Below are 12,722 nucleotides of genomic sequence, written 5' to 3' on the forward strand. Positions count from 1 at the left end.
GAACTGAATTCATTTTCTTGTTTATTCATTCAACCATTTTTAAAAATTTATTTATTCATGAGAAACACAGAGAGAGAGGCAGAGAAATAGGCAGAGGGAGAAGCAGGCTCCCTGCAGGGACCCTGATGTGGGACTTGATCCCAGGACCCCAGGATCATGATCTGAGCCAAAGACAGACGCTCAACCACTGTGCCATCCAGGTGCACCTCGTTCGTCCATTTTAATTGTTGTAAAATACACATACATAAAATTTACCATCTTAACTACTTTAAGTGCACAATTCAGAGATATTAAATTCATCCACAAGGCTATGCAAAGACCACCACTATCCAACTCTAGGCACCTTTCATCATTCCAAATAGAAACCCTGAACTTATTATACAGTAAGTCCCCATTCCCTCCTTGCTCCTAGCCTGAGATAACCTCTGCTCTACTTTCTATATCCACGAATTTTCCCACTTTAAATACTTCATATAAGTTGAATCACACAATATTTGTCCTTTTATTTCACTCAGCACAACGTCATTAAGACTTATGCATGTTGTACATGAATCACTACTTCATTTCTTTTTAAGGCTGAATAATATTCCATTATATGTATACGTCCCACTTTGTTTATCCATTCACCTGTTGGTGAACACTTGTTGTTTCCACCCTTTGATGAATAATGCTGCTATGAACATTGATGTTCAACATCTGTCTGAATCTGTTTTAATCTGTCTGAGTATGTACCTGCGAATGGCATTGCTAGATCATATAGTAATTTGCATTGAATTTTGAAGGCCAAGAAAATGAGCAAGAATAAGCACGGCTTAATGCCAAGGGAGGGCACAACTCTGTGGGAGCACCCACCCATCACACAGTCTCTCACTTCTCCTTTCAAGGATCACCCTGTGTGTCCACCATGATGACCACCACGTAGGTCAATCCCAGTTTCCCTAGAAGTGTGACTCTGTCACTCCCTGGGTGATAGCTGCTGCTTTCCTGCCTCCTTTCCCATCTGGGGAAGGACACCCTAGGTCTTTCCATGGGTTGGTAACCTCCCCCTGCCTACATCACTGAGTTGTGTTGAAGGGCAAGGAGTAAAACTTGTAAAGCGGTGGTACAGACATTTGTGGTCGTAGCTATTGCTGTTGTTCTCATTGTCATCTTCGTCAGAACACTTTGCTGTGATAAAGAACAGGTTCCTTCATTGACAATCAAGTCATCCAGGCCCATGGGGGTAAAAAAAAAGTATGACATCTTAAATTGCTGTATCTCTGCACTACACCCCAATTCCTCCCAACACCAAAATCTGTGATAATAACAGGAGTGGAAATGCCACATCCTGAGAGATACAAAGGAAGCCAGGATGCTTTTCTCACTTAGAAGGTTGACAGATGTGTCTGATGAATATGTTAGAAATTCTGGAGCAGAAGCCTCCTACCTCAAAGAGTTAATTCCCTAAGGCTTGGTCTATTTGTTTGCAAACATCTAAAACATAATTATTGGGAAACACCTGAGTGTTTGTGTAAAAAACACCTGAATGGCTGGCACATTGCAAGGGCTCTGGGTGGGTACAGAAGCCTAATACAAGGGTTTAGCCTTTAGCCCGATGGTGAATTTATTCTAAGGTCCTTAAATGTTCCATGCCTATTTTCTGACACCTGAATTCTAGTTCTATCTGCTGGTCTGAGCTCTGAGTGTGAGTGTCTTCCCTGCCAAAAGGATGTCCATTTAAGTAATTCCTTTGCTTTAGTTTGAGGAAGCTGACTTTTAATTACCGGCTGCCTGACTGGTTTCTACCTATAGTCAATGAAAACCCTGGAACCTATCTGCCACAGCATATGATGACTTTCTAAATTGTGTGACTCATAAAATTACCCCAGAGTCTCTGAATTACTCTACACCTCTAATAAAAAACACAGTTCCAGTTTCCCCTTAGGCTCAGAATGGCAAAGAGGTATCACTGATGTTGCCACTCCTTAGCCTCCAGCAGGCATGAATAATCCATCATGGAGCCGGGGCCTGGTTTCTCACTTTTGCTCCAATGCCATGCTCCTGGCAGCCACTTTCAATTGATCTGAGCCTGTACTCATGCTATGCAATAGACACTGTTGGTGTCCCACTCAGATCTTTCTGGGCCACACACTCAGCCCCCAGCTACTAAAAGTATTGTTTATAACAGCCCACAATTGTACCTTCTTCCTGAGAATTGGCCTCTGCTAGGTCAGATAGGGCCACCTCTATAGGAAATGTCTCCAATGCCATGCTTTGACTGATACAAGGGTACAAAAGGCTGATCCCCTTGCTATTCACACATATTCATATCCCTGGCATCAAGCTTTGCCTGGCTTCTCCTCCTCTTGCTCTATCCTGTTTCCCTCCTGCCCTTACAGATTGTGTCTGAGAGCACACCTCCAATAAATCCTCACACCAGAATCCCTGTTTCTCTTTCTCTTCCCAGGGAACCGGACCTAAACTAGTCATTTGTTATACCTGCCTCTGATTCTACAATCAGGAAGGAAAAGCCAAAGACAAGGAAAACTTGAGTGAACATGCACAGCTTCTACTCTCTGTTCAATGCAATCACGTAAACAATCCTTACAAATGTGTACTGAGCCCTGGACATGTGTTGGGTGTTGTGCTAGCTGCTGAGGACACAATGGCACACAAGACCAAGGTGGTCTATGTCCTTAGGGAACTCCCATTCCAGTGGGATGGTATAGATATGATGGCAAGAACTCTGTACTTTGCACCAAAGGGAAGGCGGATGGTACAATGAAAAGAATAGATTCTGAAGAATCTCTCAAGAGACAGACTCAGAAGCCCAAATTTTGCTTTGGTTTTCTCATTACCAGGAACAGGAGTTTTATAATTTGTGGCTCAGAGACCCCTAGAGATTCATGACAGAGCTTCACAGGATTCATAATCTTCTCTCCCAAATTGAAATGCATATGTCTTTTTTTCCTGCAAAATTATCCATACCTTCCACCAGATTTCTGAAGGCATCTATGAACCACAAAAGTCAGGAATCACTGCTTAGATTTCATGGCTAGCATATCCAGAGGTCTTGAGACAAAGATGGAGAGAGGTTTTTGATAATATCAAAACATCCCCTGAGGAGGTAACAATCATGTGTGCAGGCCCAGCTGTGATGTCAATGGAACATCTGGCTGATAAATGAATTATTCTCTTTCCAAAGGTTTTGAATCATGCAGTGACTGCATTTTAGAGCTGTAAGCCTGCTCACTGCTGGGCACTTGATTGTCTCTCTGGGTCTTCTCCTTGATAAAATAAGCAGAAGATGCTTATGATATTCAAGGTCCATCACTGACTTTTTAAGGAACCTCAGTAACCATCTATTTTGGGATCTATTTTAAAGGTGGCAGGGTATAGTAGCTAAGTGAAGAGTTTCAGAGCCGGAAAGCTTAGGTCTGAATCTCAAGTTGCCACTCCAATGAGTTTCCTCTTGGGGCCTTTAGGAAATGGTGACAATAATGGATAGTAGTGGTACCCCCCATGGGGTTGTTTTGAAAACAAGAGTTGAACACACACAGTGCTTAGACCACAGCTATGCACTTAGTAGGTACTCAGTAAGTGTTGGCTCTTCTATTATTTGTACATAGAAGAGAGAACTGAAGGTGCAAGAGGCGATTCTCAAGTCAATACAGTGACCTCGTGCCAATCTGAGCCATCTCCAAGGGACCCCTGCCTGCTACACCTGCCGACCAGCTTCACTTCTCTCAAGACGGCATGGTTTCTCAGTATCTGCAAGACTCCAACAACCACAGCCTCAGAAAAGAGACTCCTAACCCTGGGAACGAACAAGGGGTAGTGGAAGGAGAGGGGCGGAGGGATGGGGTGACTGGGTGATGGACACTGAGGGGGGCACTTGACGGGATGAGCACTGGGTGTTATACTATATGTTGGCAAATTGAACTCCAATAAAAAATATACAAAAAAAAAAAAAAAAGCCCATCCCCAGGGTCTGCTTCTGCAGGCTGCCTGCTTCCAGAACCTTGTCTGGGTCAGCTTTTATACCAGGGCCTGTATGATTTGAGGATGTGTGTGAACCCTGAAGTGAGAGAAACCCAGAGATGGTCCGCGTTGTCTGTAATGAGTTAGAATTTCCATCACTATTACTAATAGCATCATCCTCTCGCATTCAGCACTTGGCAATTTACAAGGCGCCTTCATGCTGTCACGTTGCTCCTCCAACAACCTTGGAACGTAGACTTGATAATCACTGTGTAAACCATCAGGAAGCTCAGACCTGGAGAAATTACCTAATATGCCCAAGGCCAGACAATATTTTTAAAAGGTACAATTGAAAACCAGGTCCATCTGACCTTGCCATCTAGTACTCTTCCTGCTATACAAGAACGGGAGCCTCAGGGGGCTAGGAGACCCCCCCAGCAAGTGGGCAGAGGCCAGCACGACTGGGAGGAGGGGCAGGGTCCTCAGGAGACAAGAGGCCGGAGGACAGAAGCCCAGGTTGTTCTAAGACAGAGCATACCTCAGTGAGTGGCATCTTTGGCCTTCCCACCTGGGGAGACTCAGCCCCGGGGGCCCCTGTTCCTGTGTCTTTCTGTCAGCTGTGTGTCAGAAAAATGAGCCTGGGCTTCAAAAACCAATCTGGTGTGAGTTTAGATCTTTATTTTACCATTGGAGAGACATCAGGCAAGTTACACAGCATCCCTGAGCTTCTGTTTCTTCATCAGCAAAAGTAGAAGAGACGCATCTGCCTTGCAGGGCCACTGCTGAGATGAGATTAAATAATGAATGCATTGTTGTAGGTAATACTTGGGGAGTAATGGCCGGAGAAGAGGATTAGCCACATGGCCAGAGACAGCAGGGACGCCTCCCTGTGGGGTGCCAGGCGGGGCTGAGCCCTGTGTCCCGCGCTCTGGGCTCCCTTTCCTCTCTGGATCCCCCTCTGTGGCAAGCTAAACAGTCCTCCCCCGGCTGGTGTTGACTGGGCCTCCTCTGGCTACAGACTGGCTAATGCTCCCGGCCTAGTAGTTCTTAGCCAAGCTGGGCCAATTAAGCTGCATTCCTCTGATTGTTTTGGTAGCTTTTCTCTGAATTCCCTCCAACTTGTCTACAAATCGGTTCTAAATTTAGATTCAAGCGCCAAATCTTGGAGCTCTGAGCTTCTTTCTGCTCTAGCCAACCGTGGGGCTTGTGTGCCTTCCAGGGTAGGGGGGCAGGGCTGGTATTTCTCCTCCTCTCAATCTCTCTCTCTCCCACCGCCCCCATCCCTTTCCCCTAATCGTCAACACAAAGGCAAGGAATGACTGTGACATGATTTATTTTGTTTGTGGAGTACAGGTTCATAATCAGTTAGAAAACAGTTTTTCTTATTTAAACTTCCAGGAAAGTGACAGTAGAGAATTAAAGGGGGATTAATGGAATGCACAAATTCTTTCTGTGCTCTGGAAACTGCACAGAGGAAACAAAACAATTTAGAAATAGCAAGGGATGGGGGAAGAGAGTGAGGGCAAGAGTAGAGTGGTTTCTCTTCTGTGTCTTCATGCCTCACCCCTACATCTGCTGGGTTTGTGCTCCCTAAAGCCTCAAGCTTGAGCCAGCAGTGTCTCCTACAGGTGGTTAGGACCCGCTGCATCCCAGGAGGCAGATTCCCCTTCTTCCCTCCCTCCCCTCCCCCCTTCCTCTCCTCCTCTTCAATTTCATCCTTCTCTCCTTCTTCTGGTTGCCACCTGGTCCTCCATTTTATCTCCCTCTCCCCTCGCCTCTTGTCCTCCTCCATAGCAGTATCAGATTCCTTGCCACCAGGCGTCTTTCACACCAGCTTACGCTCTGGAAAGCCCTCTCCTACCCCTAGTCTCACTGGAGTTGGACAACTGCCCTGCAGACATGGGGCAGGTGCCTGGGAAAGAATGATCTCACTGCTGGTTAGAGGAGCAGATCAACGCCACCGAGGCCTCATGACAAGGCTGGCAGAGGAACCAGACTCTCCTGTTGTCTCAGAGCCTCATTCCCATCAACCCAGAGGATACCTGTTGACTGTCCCCAGCAAATCACAGTGGCAACATGCCTCTCTGTTGTCACCAAAGCCCCCAAGGACATCTCACAAATTGTGAAGGATGCCCAGAGGGTCCTGCAGGCAAGACGACATGGTGGAGGGGTACTAGAAATGCCTGGACAGCCAGCCAGGGAGTTTTTTCACTTCTTACAGATCAAGCCTCTTTCTCCTAGCATCTCAAAGGGAATGTCAGCTCATAAATTTAAATCTGTCAACAAGTTTTGGATCTAACAATATTCTAGGCGCATGCAGAGACGACAATCCTGGTTCCTGCACAAGTGACACATCCTTGCTCTGTAAAATGGACCTGTCACTCGTACATACATGACCTAAGTATCGCTTCTGTAAGAATCAGGTGGGATAATGCGTGTGAAGAAGTTTTACAAACTACAAAGTTCTACAGCAATACAAATAACTCTTTTGTTGCTGAGATGGCGATAGTCATAGGGATGGAGTTGGTCTTAACACAGGATGGAACTGGCGCTGGAAATAGCGTTTGAGGGCATGTTGCCTGACCCCTCATGGGTAAGGGAAGTGAGATCCAGACAGAAGCAATAGTCCTCTCTGATAGGGCCACAGTGCAGATGACAGGACTGGATGGTTTCAGGACCTGGTCTCGCGGCCTGCCTCTTTCTGGAAGAAAGCATCTCTTTCTTTTCTTGAGCATCAGAGACGCTCAGAGAAAACGTCTCTGCCTTTCTTTTCTTGATTTTTTTCCTCTTTCCTTTTCTTCCTCAAAATTCAATAACATGCCAAATATATCAAAATACTTCAAAATACTCTTTACATTTTCTCTCCCCAAATATTATTTATCCTATATCCCATTCTATCAAGATCCTGTGAGATGGCTTTAAAAAATTATTGACAAATCCATGCTGAGGGGTTAAGAAAGAAACCATGTGTCCAACTGTGCCACTTCCACGTGGGTGCCACTTTCATTTCAACAGAGGCCTTCACAGACCTCTCAAAGGAGAAATGACTATCAGGGGATTTTAAGTTCTGTGTCTGGCCGCTGGAGATTTTATCCAGTTAGGCTGTTGGTCCAGCTTGTTCTTCTGTGGTCCAGCACACCTCATCAAGTCATCCTCCCACTCTTACCTCATGACAAACCCTCTGGGTTCTTGTCTCTTGTTGGCTCATTTCTCCATACTTCTGAGCTCTGTGACCCTGACCAGTGGTATTGGCCATTTCCACTGGCTTGACGAAAAAGCCCTACACCATGGCGGTTGGTGTCCACAGAGTATGTACAAGTTACTCTCTATCCAGAGATCAAGGATCCAGCTTGAACTTCTGTATCTTCAGGAATTAACCATACAGGTGCTCAAAGAGTGTGAATGCAGGGCGAGAGCAGAGTTTCTGCAGGCTGTGTCCAGGACAGAAGCAGTATGTGTAAAGGTGCGAGGGTGGGCATTGAAAGGGGATTTGAAAGAAGACTGCCCAGGGAGAAGAAGTAAACAGATAACGTCCTACTGGGTATCAGTTGTCTGTTCCCTTTTTCCTCTCTGGCTGGCTTGTGGACTTTGTGTCTCTTATTTTCTCTTGCGTGCTTAGAGCCTATTACAGATGCTGAAATGTCAGCATTCGATGAATGCCGGTGCTAGACTAAGAGGCCTTGGTACCTCCAGGACAAGCAATAATGAAATGTCAGAATTTGGAGAACGTAATGTCAGCAATTTAGAAATTATTTAGTTCAATTCCCCTTGAGTGCTCTGTCGGAAAGGCGGAGACTGTCAATAGGGTATCCAAGGATGCATTTTGCTGGAAAGAATCAGTACCTCTGTGCGCACATATGCCCACCTGCTCCGGTGTGGGGCGGAGGGGCGGGGGGGGGGGAGTCTCTTCTATATCTGTATGTATCTTACAGTTGTAGGAAATGAGATCTGAAGGGGCAAGAGAGATCACCTAAGTGAATCCTCCGGTTGCAAAGAAAAAAGAAATTGAAGCTGAGGAACAGCATCCTTATCTGCAAAGTGGGAACCTTGATATATACCGTTTGCCTGGTAAGGGTATGGATGGGGTCAATAAGATCATGACTATCAACTTGCAAAAAATAGCAAAACTACATTTAGAATATGAGTAAAAACCCAGTGTGCATGGGATTAGGCTCAGAACTAGGGGGCACAGTGTTCATGAAGGACAGAGCTGCTTTGGGAGTATAGGGAAGAAAAGGCGTGGAGAGGTGGAGGGGAAGGCCATTCTCCCAGACTTGTGGGATCCCCACCTCCATACACACACAGCTGAAGGTGAAGCCACCAGCCAGCCAAGTAGGAAATAAAGGGGGAGCAGTGAGGTCGTTGGGTCAGGAGAAGGCTGGAGTAGACAAGAGAAGTGGTCCTGGATTGGAGCATGTGTGAGGCTTCTTCAGTTTGGAGATGCTCCAGATAATAGGGCATCACTCAGGAGTGCCAGGGTGCTGCAGGCCACCAGGTCTGGGGCTCAGGGCTGCTAAGCCTTGGTTATTAATGCTTCTGGATGATTGCTGGCTGGTGTGCAGGAGCATGTGTGTGAGGAAACAGGTAAGGGGAGTGGGAGACAATTGGCCAAAGCCCCATGGTGGGATGTCTTGGAAGGAGGGACTGGACACAGGCTCTTTTAAGGGGCAGGACTGCCCCTCCTGGCATCACAAGCAGGGCAAGCAGAGAGAAGGGGACATTCTGTGCAGAACAAGCATGGAGCCCAAGACATGGGCCTTGCCAGCTCTCTGGGTGGGGAAGGTCTGGACCGCTGCTGGTTTCCTGCTCCCACCACTCCTCCAGAGTCAGCTCAGACTCTCAGCCTCCTCTCCCTTTTCTACTCTGCTACCTAAGTTGCTTAAGCCAAAATCCTTCATTCTAGCCTTTCATCTTTCTCTCCTAGCAGGATCCTCTTTGACGTATATCCAGAATCTGGTAGTTCCCAAGCCCTTCAAAGCTGCCACACCATCCCACCATCTCGCCCTGGTCTCCTGCTTCTTTCTGCATCCACCGTGGCAGCCTTGCATTCCCATTTCTGCACAGTGGCCAGGAAGACCCGTTCACACATCCCTCAGATCCTGTCTCTCTTCTGAGGGAAAACCCCAGAGGCTCCTCACTCACTCAGATATAGAGTCCTGGATCTGCATCAGCTGCAAAAAGACCATCCTGATTTCCTCTCACCACTCCCGCCTGCCCTTGCTCACTGTGCTTCAACCACACAGGCCTCTCCTGTCTCAGGACACTTGCACAGCCTGGTGCCTCTGTCTGGGCTCCTCTCCCCCGACATGGCCACACAGCCTGCAGGTCCCTGGTCAAATGTCACCTCTTCCTAATACCCTCCCTGTTCCCCTCATATGAAGGAGCTAATTGTTCCTCTGCTCAGGCACTTTTTACCTCCCTGAGCCTGCTTTATTTTTCTCTTCCTTTAACTCCTATCCCCACCTGACATATGTGGCCGCTGCTAGTTTCTGGCTGCCGCATACACCCAGCCAGGGGGCACTGTTTGCTGTATAGAAGTACACTAGGCACTAGAGTGCCCCCTCCATGTGTGCAGGGTACGACCCGTGCTTATTGGGTCCTTGCTGGAGCTCCAATAATAAAACCAGACCTATGATCAGGGAACCTGTAGAATGAAGCTCACCTTCTCTTCACTGCACCTTCTACCTGGCATCTTTCTCTTAGGTGGTTTTTCCTCTTGGGTGCACATTAGCATCCCCCAGGACTCTGTGAGGAAGACCTGAGCCCTTTCCCATTAATTCCTAGTGTTGTAGAAAGGGAGCCTGAAGTCACTGAGCCTGAACACCATGGTCAAAATGCCCACACCAGCCCTTCCCCTGGCTCCATATGTCCCTTACTACTTCCTGAAGCCCCACCTTCCTCCATGTGCCATGCTGTCCTCTGACCTCCCAGCAGGAATGAAGTTACCATTGTCATCATTCACTGTGACTGGTTGCTACGGCGACAGGGACAACAGCCATCCACAGAGCAAGTTGGGTCAGTGTGCACCTGGAGTTTAGCAAGGTGGTGGTGATGGGAGTGCGGGCGGGGGTGTCAGGCTGCTGTGAGGGCATTCTCTCCAAGCAGGCATCTGAGAAGGGGACAGCTGCCCTCACCTCCCTTTACTCCCTCCCCTGGCTTATGAGCCCAATGAGGAACCCCAGGAGGTGTGATTGCACATTGTTGGAAGAAGCATGGCCCTAACACAGTTAATTGCAGGGAAGCCTGCATGGGGCCAGTTGCAGCCCCTGGGAAAGGTGCTTCGTGTAGCATGGCCCAACAGCCTCCCTTCCTCTGGAGAGATCTGATGACCTGGCCTAGCACTCAGAAGAGTAGTGGGAAGGAGAAATGGACCAGAGAGAAATGAAATGCATAGAAAAGTGAAGAGATGGGGCCACTCGCGTGGCTAAACCCCGACGTGGCCTTGCTTAACATTACACCAAGGGTGAGTCTAGTAAGAAGCCAGACTGGGTTCTACCTCCTTCACCTGGCATAAACAGGTTGTGCTGACCTGGCCACATCGGTTATATATTGGTTTAAACAACGTTGGCTGCTATAAAAGGCAAACTCCCAAATCTCAGTGATTTAGGTCAAAGTTTATGCCACACTCCATAGTAAGTGCAATCAACATCTTTGAAGGTAGCGGAACAGAAGAGTGCTCTCCAGGCTGATAAAGGGTCTGCCAAAAGTAAGTGGCTTCCAAAGTTGTTCTGGGTCATGACACTCAGCAGACAGCCTGTGAGGAAGAGTAGAGGGTCACCTGGATGATTTTAGGGCCACATCTAGAAGTGGGCTATATCAATCTGCCCACATTCCACGGGCCACAATTTCATCACATGGCTCCATCTGATTGCTAGGGTGTCTGGAAATGCATAGTTTAGTTGTGTGGCTAGGAAGAAGAGGAAATCCACTTGCTAAATGGTCTCCACCTCAGGCTGGAAGGGAGCCTGGCACTGCGAGTGGCATGCAGTGTCTGAAGGGAATAGATGGGAGGTAGGTAGTTGCCCAAAGCCAAACAGGAGGGCACCCCCAGGGGTGCAAACAGTACTCAGTACAATCCAGATTGGCCTGATTCTAGGCGCTTTGGTTATTCTGGTTATTCTCGGGTTCTGCTGAAAGGAGGAAGGAGGGAAGAATGAAGCAGGTAGGGGAGCCATGGGGAGGGCAGTGGTGACAAAGGTGGGTTCATAGCGTAGCCACAAGGACTCTCATCCAGCTTTCAGGTCACACTAGCTTTGCCAGCTAGACAGTGCTCACAAGGTTTTCCTCTGAAGTGTCTTACTATCCTCTTTGAACCCAGAGGAGTGCTGGGGTTACTGTGCACAGCCACAGGTGGGGGAAGCTACGGAGGAACAAAATGAAATCACAGCAGATCCCAGGAACCTTCAGGCCAAAACACAGGGCATCCTTCCCGAAGGATCCTCAGAAAAACAAAACCCTCTGAGAACCTTGGGGGTGGTAGGGCGAGTATAAGCTGGAAGTGTCAGCAGGGTGAGCACAGAGCAAGCTGCTCTGTGCACAGTTACAGGCTAGAGAGCAAGAGGGTTTGAGGGACGTCACATTAGACTTGTCTGGGACCTTTAGAGAAAGACCCAGGCCCCACCCCCAGGCCTTTGGAGTCAGATTTTTCAGAGACAGGGCTCCATTATGAAAAAGATCCGCCCCCCAAATCTGTTCATTCTATGGATGGGGAAATGAGACTCAGAAGAATAATGATTTTCCCAAAGCCAACAAACTAATCAGAAGCAGAGGCTGACCTAGAACTCTCTTCTCATGTTTGTTAGGCACTGTCTGTTCTGGTGCTGTTACACACATACACACAAACACACACACGCCTACTCACATACATACTCACACTGATGCACATTCACACACTCCGGTGCGTATGAGTGCATACTTATGTGCATACATAGGCGCTATGCGCGTGCACACAAACACTCCACTAAGCCCTCAGGAACCCAGTGGACTCATAATCTCCTGCAGAAACTCTGACACTCAGGCAGTTGGAGGCTGATTTAGCTGTATGTTCCCATAATTGATCCTGCAGCTTTGCACGGATCTAATCCATATTTATCACTTCACATCGGGCAACCAGTACCTTCTGTGCCTGCTGGTGCGGCAAGAACCCGGGCTGGAGTTTGCATGTATAGAAGTGGGTCTCCACCTCAGGTGTAGGCCCAGAAAGAAGATCCATCTCATCTCTGAGAATGCCAGCATTTTCCTCGAGTGGCTCCTGCACAAACAGGGTCCATTTAGAAACCTTCAGTAATATGCAAAAATAGGCTGGGAGTGAAATCTCTGGTCTGAATTACATGAAGTCTGAACTACAGAGAACTTTTAAATACAGCGGTTTTTAATTGCTTGCTTTCAAGACATTCAGGAACAAAAGGGACAGAGAGAGAGCAAAATGAGACCAATTAGAAGCACTTTGGGGACCACTTTAATGAATAGTAGAGAAAGTCCTGTGTAATTAGCATGCTTTTTGCTGCTAAGTTAGTATTCCATGTATTGAAAACCAGCTTTTTTTTTTTTAACTGAATATAATAATTTGGAGGTGAAGGGACAACGTATACCAGCCTATCCTTTGCATGGAGAACAAATTAATTTACATATAATAATAAAGCCATTACACAGACTAGATTATCAGTCACACTAGCTTAGGACACTCTAGACCCCATGCAAACCTAGGACACAGTATTCCCTGAGTTGCGCTTCCCAGTCCCAGGCTTAGACAGCTTCCCCGG

At 47.4% G+C, this 12,722-nt stretch overlaps 1 protein-coding gene across 1 annotated transcript in view; it reads right to left on the reverse strand.

The window, feature by feature from the left end:
• The window catches only part of ASIC2 (acid sensing ion channel subunit 2), a 994,353-nt gene that overhangs the window by 524,074 nt on the left and 457,557 nt on the right, over window positions 1-12,722 (reverse strand). The window lies entirely within an intron of this gene.

The sequence above is a fragment of the Vulpes lagopus genome, chromosome 12, assembly GCF_018345385.1.
Source record: "Vulpes lagopus strain Blue_001 chromosome 12, ASM1834538v1, whole genome shotgun sequence".
In the NCBI taxonomy this organism is placed as follows: Eukaryota; Metazoa; Chordata; class Mammalia; order Carnivora; family Canidae; genus Vulpes; species Vulpes lagopus.